A 10,980-nucleotide genomic window follows, 5' to 3' on the forward strand; every position below is an offset into this window, starting at 1 on the left:
ATTTCTTTCGCCTTACTGGGATGGACCTATGGAATCTGTTGCCACAGCAGACTGTGAAGGTTAACGTTTAATATTTAAGGAAAAGGTTGAGAGAATCTTGATTAGTCAGGTCATGTCGGGATACAGGGAGACGGCAGGAGATCGGGGCTGAGAGGGAAATGGTTCGGCCATCATGAAATGGCGGAGCAGACCCGATGGGCCAAAGAGCTTAATTCTGCCTCTCTATCCTATGATCGTATTTGAAGTTCCTGTGTTGCTGAGTGTCAGCATCTCAGAGGATCTACATTGGGCATGTAAACACGAAGAAAGTGTCTTCATCGGCAGGCATCCAAGATTCGGAACCTCCATTTCAAGGAGTGTAGTTAGCTGTCATTTTCCCTTTAAGGCTCCGACTGCCAATTATTGTCTGGCAGCAGTTAAAGAGCTCGTGCTGTATTAGCATTTCCAACGCTACAGATTGTGATCTAATCTTTGATTTCTGTCACCGTCGTCTTGTTCATTTCTACTCTGAGTCTGAGAGTATTCCAGACCATAATCTACACTTCCCTTCACCGTCACCCATAGCTCTCTGATTACAGAAGGTGTTGCAACGTCAGGAAATTGAGAAGATTTTGCCTTTTACTGAATACCAGGAAATGTTTACAGATGGACGTTGGGAGCATTCAGACTTGTAGCATCGCCGTCTGGTGTGGAGGCTGCGGGGATATGGCCGAAACCCAGAGGAGTGAGTTATGGTGGGAGGGAGGGAAGGTTGAGACTTTATTCCCTCGACAGTAGTTGTAAATTTACAGAGTTGCATAAACCTCGCAAGGGACAGAGTCACCGGAGGGTGCAGAGGAATGGAGACTCAACCAGCGTCAAAGGCACCACCTTCCTCAGCATCGAGGACATCTTCAAGATGCGATGCCTCGAGAAGGGGGCATCCATCAGCGAGGCCCCTCACCCCGGGACAAGCACTCTGCTCAATACCACCATCGGGCAGGAGGTAGAGAAGCCTGAACACTCAACGCTTCGGAAACACCTCCTTGCCCTCCAGCACCACGTTTTCCAACGGATGTGCACCACCTCCAAATTTTTCAGGTTTTTATTTTATTTATTTTTTTGCAATTTACATTGATTCTACATCTTTGCGCCGGATCGATGCTGCAAAATAACAAATTCCAGGTTATATAAGTTTCAGATAATAATTGAAATAGCGATTCCGCTGGAAAACATCCGGTAGGGTGGACAAGACACTTGGCACGCTGGTCTTCACCAGTCACACTGAGTACAGGAGTCGGGAGGTCACGTTGCCGTGGTACAAGATGTCGGTGAGGCCGCCCTGCTTTAGGAAAAATGCAAGTGAACTGGATATATTGTACAGGGAGATCTACGGGGATATTGCCTGAACTCGGAGGACTGAGTTATGGTGGGAGGGAGGGAAGGTTGGGACTTTCTTCCCTGGAGCGGAGTTATAACCTTACAGAGTTCCATAAACACGAGAGGGGCACAGACAGAGGGAATGAGCACAGACCTTCACCCAGGGTTGGGTTATCGAGAACCAGGCGGCACAGGATTGAGGTGAGAGTGAGTGGAAAACAGAAAGAGAGTGAGAGATCAGGGAGACAGAGGGTTTAGATTAAACGGGAAGTGGAGGTAGAGAGTTCCTGAGGAGGGAAAGGGAGAGAGGTGAAAGAAGAGTCCAGAGGGAGCAGAGAAAGTGCGGGCGGAGAAAGTTCCAGGGAATAAGGGGAGCTGAGGGGTAGAGGGAGCGGGGAAGAGCGGGACGGGGGGAATGGCGAGAACGAAGGGGATAGACGGCGAGAGGGGTATGTCGGTGTCTGGTGCGGAGAATATGATGGCGACAAGAGGAGGAGATGGAGTAGGAGGGAGGGGCAGAGAGGGTGGGGAGGGAATTTGACAGGATTTAGGAGTGAGAGTGAAGGGGAGAGAAGGAGAAAATGGGGGTAGTCACTTGATTCATGTCGACTCCACTGGCTGTTGACAGAGATCCTGGATCTTTTCAGGAACATCCGGGAACAAAGTTGCCGACCTCTCGCAGATGAAACTCCAATTACCATCACAAGGGTTACTCCTTACGCACTGACTGCAGACGGGCGATTCAGAGGACCCCTTGTACAGGAGACTGTGGCCCACATTCCTATCCAGGAGTGTTAAACAATTCCATCAGAGAAAAAAAACAAAACAGCTGCAGTAGAGAACCCGAGCGGAGACCGCCCCCAAGCAAATCCCATTATTTCGATCTCTCCAAATTGCCTGTGTGAGTCCCCAAAATCATCCCACTCAACCACTCTCTCCCCAGAGCTCCGTACCGGTACCCAGAAAATACCACGGTCCCAATGTCTCCCCACAATCCTGAGTCAGTTCCCTAACTAATTGTACTGACCAAATGTCTCCCCACAATCCTGAGTCAATTCCCTAACTAATCGTACTGACCCAATGTCTCCCCACAATCCTGAGTCAGTTCCCTAACTAATCGTACTAACCCAATGTCTCCCCACAATCCTGAGTCAGTTCCCTAACTAATCGTACTGACCCGATGTTTCCCCACAGCCCCGTATCCCCCAAACTAATCCCACCGAACCGCTTTCTCACCACAGTCCCCTTTCGATTCCCAAACTCATCCCACTCAACCACTCTCTCCCCACAGCCCCGGGCCGGTACCCAGAAAAATACCACGGTCCCAATGTCTCCCCACAATCCTGCGTCAGTTCCCTAACTAATTGTACTGACCCGATGTATCCCCACAGCCCCGTAGCCCCCAAACTAAACCCACCGAACCGCTTTCTCACCACAGTCCCCTTTCAGTGCCCCTACGAATCGAACAGGCCCACCCTCCCCCCCGATCTATTTCAGTCCCCGAACAAACCCCACGGTCCCATAGTTTCCCCACAGACCTATGGCTGTCCCGAAATGAATCCCACTGTTCCACACTCTTTCCTCAGCCCTGTGTGGTTCCAGGTTCATCTCGTTGCCCCATCCTCTACCCAGACCTTCGTGTCTGTCTCCCGACATATCCCACTACACCGCGCTCTCCCCATCGCCTCTGGTACGCCTCCAGACTTATACCACTGGCACCCTCTCCCCCATATCCTTGCCTCAGTTCGCAAACTAATTCCGTTAACCCCACTGTGTGCCACCGCCCTGCATCGGTCTCCAAACTACTCCAGTTGTCCTACTCTCACCCCTCAGATCCGTGTCTTTCACTAAACTATTCCCACTGTTGCTCCCTTCATCACAGCCCGGCAACTATCTCCAAAATGATCCCACTGCACCGCGCTGTAATCACTCACATGGGTCAGGGCCAAAATAATCTCTGTCACTGATCACTCCCCACTACCCCTGGCAGTTTCCGAAATATTCCCACTGCAGTGTCCTTCCCCAAAATGTTCCCATTGTACCACGCTAACCCCTACCAACGTACAGTCTACAAACAAATCTCAATGCCCCTCCCTTTTACGACAAAACTACTTCAGTCCGTAAACTAATCCCATTTTCTCCCGTCAGGACTACGTCAATAACCAATTTTCACCCCACAGATTAGTGATAATCTCACCCGTTTTCGCATTTTTCAATCCAGAATCCAGAGTCGTTGTCCAGAAGATTGTGGGATACAAAGAGCTGGGAAGGTAAATTTACTTGATTAATGCTAAGAAATGAAAACGATCTACGTACCTTCTCTCTATAGATTATAACCGGAATCTGTGATGGGACGGTGTGGAGGGAGATTCACTCTGTGTCGGATCCCTCGAGTGTGTAATGATTCCTGTGTTACTGTGGGAGCTTTTCGTACTGTGACACATACCGCTTCATCCCTTGAATTGATTTCCAGCAGCCTTGAATAACGGTTTGAACATTCTTGAATCGCTTTTTGGAAAGATGTTTCTATCGTGGATACGTAATAACTCCGGTCTTTATTTGTGACCCAGTTCTTGGAACACGTTTGCTCTGAAAATCAGGGACAAAGAACAGTGACACAAAGAGTGAAACTCCCTTCACACTTCCCCATCACACACACCGGGGATCACACACAGAGCGAAATTCCCTCCACGCAGCCCCATCACGCGCACTGAAGTCAGGCGCAGAGTGAATATCACTCCGCAACGTCCCATCGTAAATTAACAAGGATCAGACACAGTGAGGTTCCCTCCACACCATCCATCACACACTCCTGGGGTCAAGTCACAGAGTGAATAGAACATAGAATAGTACAGCACAGTAGAGGCCCTGTGGCCCACAATGTTGTGCCGACACTTATACCCTGCCTCTCATATAACCCCCCCCCCCCCCACCACCATAATTTCCTCCATGTACCTGTCGGATAGTCTCTTAAATTCCATTAGTGTATCTGTCTCCACCACTAACTCAGGCAGTGCATTCCACGCACCAACAGCTCTCTGAGTGTAAAACCTTCCTCTAATATCTTCCTTGAACTTCCCTCCCCTTACCTTAAAGCCATGTCCTCTTGTGTTGAGCAGTGGTGCCCTGGGGAAGTGGCGCTGGATACCCACTCTATTTATTCCACTTAATATCTTGTATACCTCTGTCATTTCTCCTCTCCAGGCATGCGTCACCGTTCCATGTGTCAGACACACACACGACCCCAAACTCTCACCCACCCCCATTCCCGACCTAGCTTCTCATCACACGCACACTGTGTCAAACACAGAGTCGCATCATACATATACGGGGTGAGACACAGATTTAAGAGCCCTGCACCGTCCGATCACACACTAACATGGCCAGACGCAGATTGAATCTCTCTCTCCACGGACCCATCACACACTCCAGGCGTCAGACGTGGAGTGAAGCTCCGTGCACACTGCTTTTTATAAACGCCAGAGGTCAGACGTGGAGTGAAGCTCCGTGCACACTGCCTTTTATAAACGCCAGAGGTCAGACGTGGAGTGAAGCTCCGTGCACACTGCCTTTTATACACTCCGGCGGTCAGATGTGGAGTGAGGCTCCGTGCACACTGCCTTTTATACACTCCGGCGGTCAGATGTGGAGTGAGGCTCCGTGCACACTGCCTTTTATAGACGCCCGGGGTCAGACGTGGAGTGAAGCTCCATGCACAATGCCTTTTATAAACGCCCGGGGTCAGACGTGGAGTGAAGTTCCATGCACACTGACTTTTATAAACGCCCGGGGTCAGACGTGGAGTGAAGCTCCATGCACACTGCCTTTTATAAACGCCCGGGGTCAGACGTGGAGTGAAGCTCCGTGCACATTGCCTTTTATAAACGCCCGGGGTCAGACGTGGAGTGAAGCTCCGTGCACACTGCCTTTTATAAACGCCCGGGGTCAGACGTGGAGTGAAGCTCCGTGCACACTGCTTTTTATAAACGCCAGAGGTCAGACGTGGAGTGAAGCTCCGTGCACACTGCCTTTTATAAACGCCCGGGGTCAGACGTGGAGTGAAGCTCCGTGCACACTGCCTTTTATAAACGCCCGGGGTCAGACGTGGAGTGAAGCTCCGTGCACACTGCCTTTTATAAACGCCCGGGGTCAGACGTGGAGTGAAGCTCCATGCACACCGCCTTATATAAACGCCCGGGGTCAGACGTGGAGTGAAGCTCCATGCACACTGCCGTTTATAAACGCCCGGGGTCAGACGTGGAGTGAAGCTCCATGCACACTGCCTTTTATAAACGCCCGGGGTCAGACGTGGAGTGAAGCTCCGTGCACATTGCCTTTTATAAACGCCCGGGGTCAGACGTGGAGTGAAGCTCCGTGCACACTGCCTTTTATAAACGCCCGGGGTCAGACGTGGAGTGAAGCTCCGTGCACACTGCCTTTTATAAACGCCCGGGGTCAGACGTGGAGTGAAGCTCCGTGCACACTGCCTTTTATAAACGCCCGGGGTCAGACGTGGAGTGAAGCTTCCATCTGCAATATCCCATCAAACACTCTCGGAGTCAGACACAGACACTCATTCCAGCGGTCAGACGTGGTGAAATTTCCTGCACACCGCCCTGTCACACTCTTCCGGGGTCAGATTCTGAGTGCTACTCCTTGCACACCGCCCCTCACACACGCCCGGGGTCAGACACAGAGTAAAGCTCCCTCAGCACCGCCCCTCACACACTCCCGGGGTCATACACAGAGGAAAGCTCCCTCAACACCGCCCCTCACAAACTCCCGGGGTCAGACAACAGAATTTAGATCCTCTACAAAGACCAATCACACACAGCTTGATCAGGCACAATGTGAATCTCTCTCTCCACGGCCCCATCACACACTCCGGCTGTCAGACATAGAGTGAATCACCCTCCATACCATCTCTTCCCACCTCCCAATATCAAGCACAGAGTGACGCTTTCTCTCTCCATGCCTTCCCTGTGATGAGGAGTGGGTGAAAGAGGGGGATGATGCCTCACCTCTTCTGCTGGTCAACAATTCACAGAACTGGTGACGGAGATAGCTGTGCATTTGTTTAAGGTCGGACAGATTAGAGTTGAGCGTAGAAAGCTTGGATTGAAGGGTTGAGTTTAACTCATGGTAGTTACGGTGGTAGGTTTCCTTAGACTGACGAATCTGTGATACTGAGAGAGATGGTAAAGGAAGTTTAGCGTTTGAAGTGACACGTGAGTCAGCGTCACGCTACCGAACGGGTCACGGAGATTATAACCATGTAACAATATAACAATTACAGCACGGAAACAGGCTATCTCGGCCCTTCTAGTCCGTTCCCAACGCTTACTCACACCTATTTCCACCGCACTGCACTCAGCCCATAACCCTCCATTCCTTTCCTGTCCACATACCTATCCAATTTTACTTTAAATGACAATACCGAACATGCCTCTACCACTTCTACTGGAAGCTCATTCCACACAGCAACCAGTCGCTGAGTAAAAAAAAAAAATCGTGTTGCCCCTTAACTTTTGCCCCCTAAGTCTCAACTCATGTCCTCTTGTTTGAATCTCCCCTACTCTCAATGGAAAAAAAAACTATCCACGTCAACTCTGTCTATCCCCCTCATAATTTTAAATACCTCTATCAAGTCCCCCCTCTACCTTATACGCTCCAAGGAATGAAGACCTAACTTGTTCAGCCTTTCCCTATAACTCAGGTGCTGAAACCCAGGTAACAATCTAGTAAATCTTCTCTATACTCTCTCTATTTTGTTGACATATTTCCTATAATTCGGGGACCAGAACAGTACACAATACTCAAATTTGGCCTCACCAATGACTTGTACAATTTTAACATTACAGCCCAACTCCTATACTGAATGCTCTGATTTATAAAGGCCAGCATACCAAAAGCTTTCTTCACCACCCTATCGACATGAGGGAGCAATGCACCATTATTATTTTGTTGTGTCAGTGTCACGGTGAAGGGTGTCACAGTGAAGGAGGTGCTGATGGCACAGTGAGAGGCGTCGGCTCCACCTTGAGGGGCGTGTCTGTGTCACACTAGGGTGTGTATCAATGTCCCGGTGAAGATGTTGATGTTACAATGGGGGTCTGTGTCAGTATCATGCTGGACATGTCCGATTTGCTGTGAGGGACGTGTCTGTGTCACACTAGGGTGTATATCAATGTCCCGATGAAGATGTTGATGTTACAATGGGGGACTGCGTCAGTATCATGCTGGACATGTCCGATTTGTTGTGAGGGCCGTGTCTGTGTCACACTAGGGTGTGTATCAATGTCCCTGTGAAGATGTTGTTGATGTTACAATGGGGGTCTGCGTCAGTATCAGGCTGGACATATCCGATTTGCTGTGAGGGACGTGTCTGTGTCACACTAGGGTGTATATCAATGTCCCGGTGAAGATGCTGATGTTACATGTCCGATTTGCTGTGAGGGGCGTGTGAGGAAACTGTGAGGAGATTCTGTGCCCCGGCGAGAGGTGTGCCGGATCACAATGAAGTGTATCTCGATGTCAAGTCGAGGAAAATGTCTGTGTGGGGGGCTTGTGGTGTCACCGTGGGTGGAGTATCTGTGTCATGGTGTGGGGTGTGCTGGTCTCATAGAGCGGGGTATGTCTGTGTCACGGTGAGAGACATGTCATGGCCACGGTGGGTGTGAGAGGGTCACGGTGAGGTGTGTGTCCGTGTCACAGAGTGTACTATGTCGCAGTCATTGTGAATTTAGGTGTCGGTAATCATGTTAAGGGGTTTGCCTGTGTCAGGGTGAGGTGTGGGGAATTGCCTGAGCGAGCGGTGCATCGGTTTTTATGCTGAGGAGCGATACTGTCTCTGAGTCTTTTTCACGATGCGGTGCGGAGCGGATCACGCTGAGGAGCGTGAAGGTGTCACGGTGTCTCAGTGTCACGGTGAATAGCGTGTCGGTGTCACTGTGAGGTTTGTGTCGGTGTCGCTTGAGGGATTTATCAGTGACACGGTCAGGGACATGTCGATGTTACAGCGAGGGGTAAGTTGCGGTTAGTGTGACAGCCACGTGTGTGTGTGTGTGTGTGTGTGTGTGTGTGTGTGTGTGTGTGTGTGTGTGTGTGTGTGTGTGTGTGTGTGTGTGTGACGGCGATTGTCGTGTCAGTGTCGCGGTAGGAGTGTATTTGTGTATCGTTGAACGTCATGACGCTGACAGCGTTGTTGATGTTATAGTGAATGGCGTTTCAGGACGAGTCTTGATTTTGTTGCGGTAAATGCAGTGTTTTTATCACAGTTAACAATTCCTTCCACTCTCTTTATTTATGGTCTGACTCCACCGGGAGACCATTCCACTCACCATGGATCGAGAGACCGGCCACTATCACGAGGAAGACGCCTATAACTAGACAGAGTAGGCAGATCTGACGGAACGGTACATTTCCGATCTTCACTTTCGGCTGCTGTTCATGCACAGCTGTGGAGAGACCACAAGACCATGAGAGCATAAGATATGGTAGCAGAAGTAGGCCATTCGGTTATTCAATTCTGCCCCGCCATTTAATCATGGGTTGAACCAATTCTTCCGTCATCCCCACTCCCCCTGCATACTGCAAATACCCTTCGATATCCCGGCTAATCAAGAAACTATCGATCTCTGCCTTAAATGCACCAACTGATTTGGCCTCCACAGCCGCTTGTGGCAACAAATTCCACAGCTTTACCAGTCTCTGACTAACACGTAATTTAGCTGCATCTCTGTTCTAAATGGACCATCTTCAATCCTGAAGTCGTGACCTCTGGTCCTAGACTCCCCTATCACGGAAATAACTAACTATATCCAATCTGTTCATGACTTTTAACAATCGGAAAGTTTCTGTGAGATCCCCCCCCCCCCCCCACACTGTCTCCTGAACTCCAGGGAATACAGCCCAAAAGCTCCAGATGTTCCTCATAGAGTAGCGTTCTCATTCCTGGAACCATTCTGGTGAATCTTCCCTGAAACCTCTCCAATGTCAGCACATCCATAAGGAGTCCCAAACCGCAGAGAATACTCCAAGTGTGGTTTCCGAGTGCCTCAACATCACATCCCTGTTCTTATATTCTGTACCTCTAGAAATCAATGCCAACATTGCACTCGCCTTCCCCACCCCCGACTCAAACTGGAGACTGACCTTCAGGGTATCCAAGTCCCTTTGCACTTCTGCATTTTGAATTTTCTGTCCATCTAAACAATCGTCCGCCCGTTCATTTCTCCCACTAATGTGTGCACGCATACTTTTTCCCAACGTTGTATCTCATTTAGGGTAAGATACCCTCGGGTCTTTTATAGAAACATGGATAGATACCCCACACAGAAATAGAGGCTTTTAAGAGACTTCTGGACAAGTACATGGAACTTAGAAAAACAGAGGGCGAACGGGAAGTCTAGTAATTTCTATTGTAGGGACATGTTCGGCACATCTTTGTGGGCCGAAGGGACTGTGTTGTGCTGTAGGTTTTACATGTTGGCTGACGGTGTCCTGTGTTATTCCACAGGGTCTTGTTGTGACCGATTATTCTTCTATTCTGTCAAAGACTTGGATGCTTGAATTAATACGCCGGTTGCAGTTTGCAGACGACGTGAAGATTGCTGGAGGACAGGGAGCTTTGAGGAATGAAGGAGTCTGTAGGAGGACGGGAGTCACAGGTCGACAGGCTGGTGAAGAAGATGTTCGACACGTTTGCCTTTATCAGTCAGGACACTGAGTACGGGAGTCGGGAGGTCACATCCCAGTTGTACAAGACGTCGGCGAGGAGGCACTCGGATTTCGGTGCTCAGTCTTGGTTCGCCCTGCTTGCGGAAAGATGTAACTGAGCTGGAAAGAGTGCAGAGGGAGATTTACCAGGATGTTGCCCGAGCTCGAGGGACTGAGTTATGAAGTGATGTCGGGCAGTTCAGGACTTGATTCCTTGGATCCTAGGAGTGACCTCACAGAGGGGCTTTGTTCGTTGGAGTGTACGGGTGATCTCACAGAGGGGCTTTGTTCGTTGGAGTTTACAGGTGACCTCACAGAGGGGCTTTGTTCGTTGGAGTGTACGGGTGACCTCACAGAGGGGCTTTGTTCGTTGGAGCGTACGGGTGACCTTACAGAGGTGTACAAAACCATGTGGGTCACATCAGCTACAGTCACGGACCAGAGCGTACACGGCGAAGGTGAGAGAGGAAAGAAATTTAATTGGGCACCCAAGTGACTAATTTTTGTACCCAAATGGTGGTCGGTATGTGGAACGAGATGCTAGGAAAGTGGATGAAGGAGAGAAATTTGCAGCATTTACAAAAACACACACAGGTCTGCATATAACGTATGATCTGTCCATAGTGACGTCATAATTGTGAACTCTGACCTGTTTGGGCATTGGTTGGCAGCTCACGGGGTCCCGCGGCAATGGGAGGAGCCTGATCCTCATCGATGACGGGCTAGTCGTTCGGAAAGTTCACCTCTGCGTAGGTGGAGCTCAGTCCGCCTGGAACCCAAAGCGAGGGAGGAATAGAGAGAAGGTAATAGAAAGAGGAGTGAGGACAGAGAGAGGGGGCGGAGAAAGGCGAAAGGAGAGTAGGGGAAGTGTGGGTTAAGTAAAAGGGGGAAGGATGAGAGTCA

At 49.9% G+C, this 10,980-nt stretch overlaps 1 long non-coding RNA gene across 1 annotated transcript; it reads right to left on the bottom strand.

The window, feature by feature from the left end:
- Positions 1-3,516: 3,516 nt before the first annotated feature.
- LOC140723748 (uncharacterized) lies at positions 3,517-8,809 on the bottom strand. The gene is made up of 4 exons (XR_012097957.1): positions 8,700-8,809; positions 6,381-6,545; positions 3,806-3,948; positions 3,517-3,621 (listed from the first exon to the last, which is right to left on the bottom strand). It is a non-coding gene; the product is annotated as an uncharacterized lncRNA (long non-coding RNA).
- Between the last annotated feature and the right edge of the window lie 2,171 nt (positions 8,810-10,980).

The sequence above is a fragment of the Hemitrygon akajei genome, unplaced genomic scaffold (assembly GCF_048418815.1).
Source record: "Hemitrygon akajei unplaced genomic scaffold, sHemAka1.3 Scf000132, whole genome shotgun sequence".
Classification (NCBI taxonomy): domain Eukaryota; kingdom Metazoa; phylum Chordata; class Chondrichthyes; order Myliobatiformes; family Dasyatidae; genus Hemitrygon; species Hemitrygon akajei.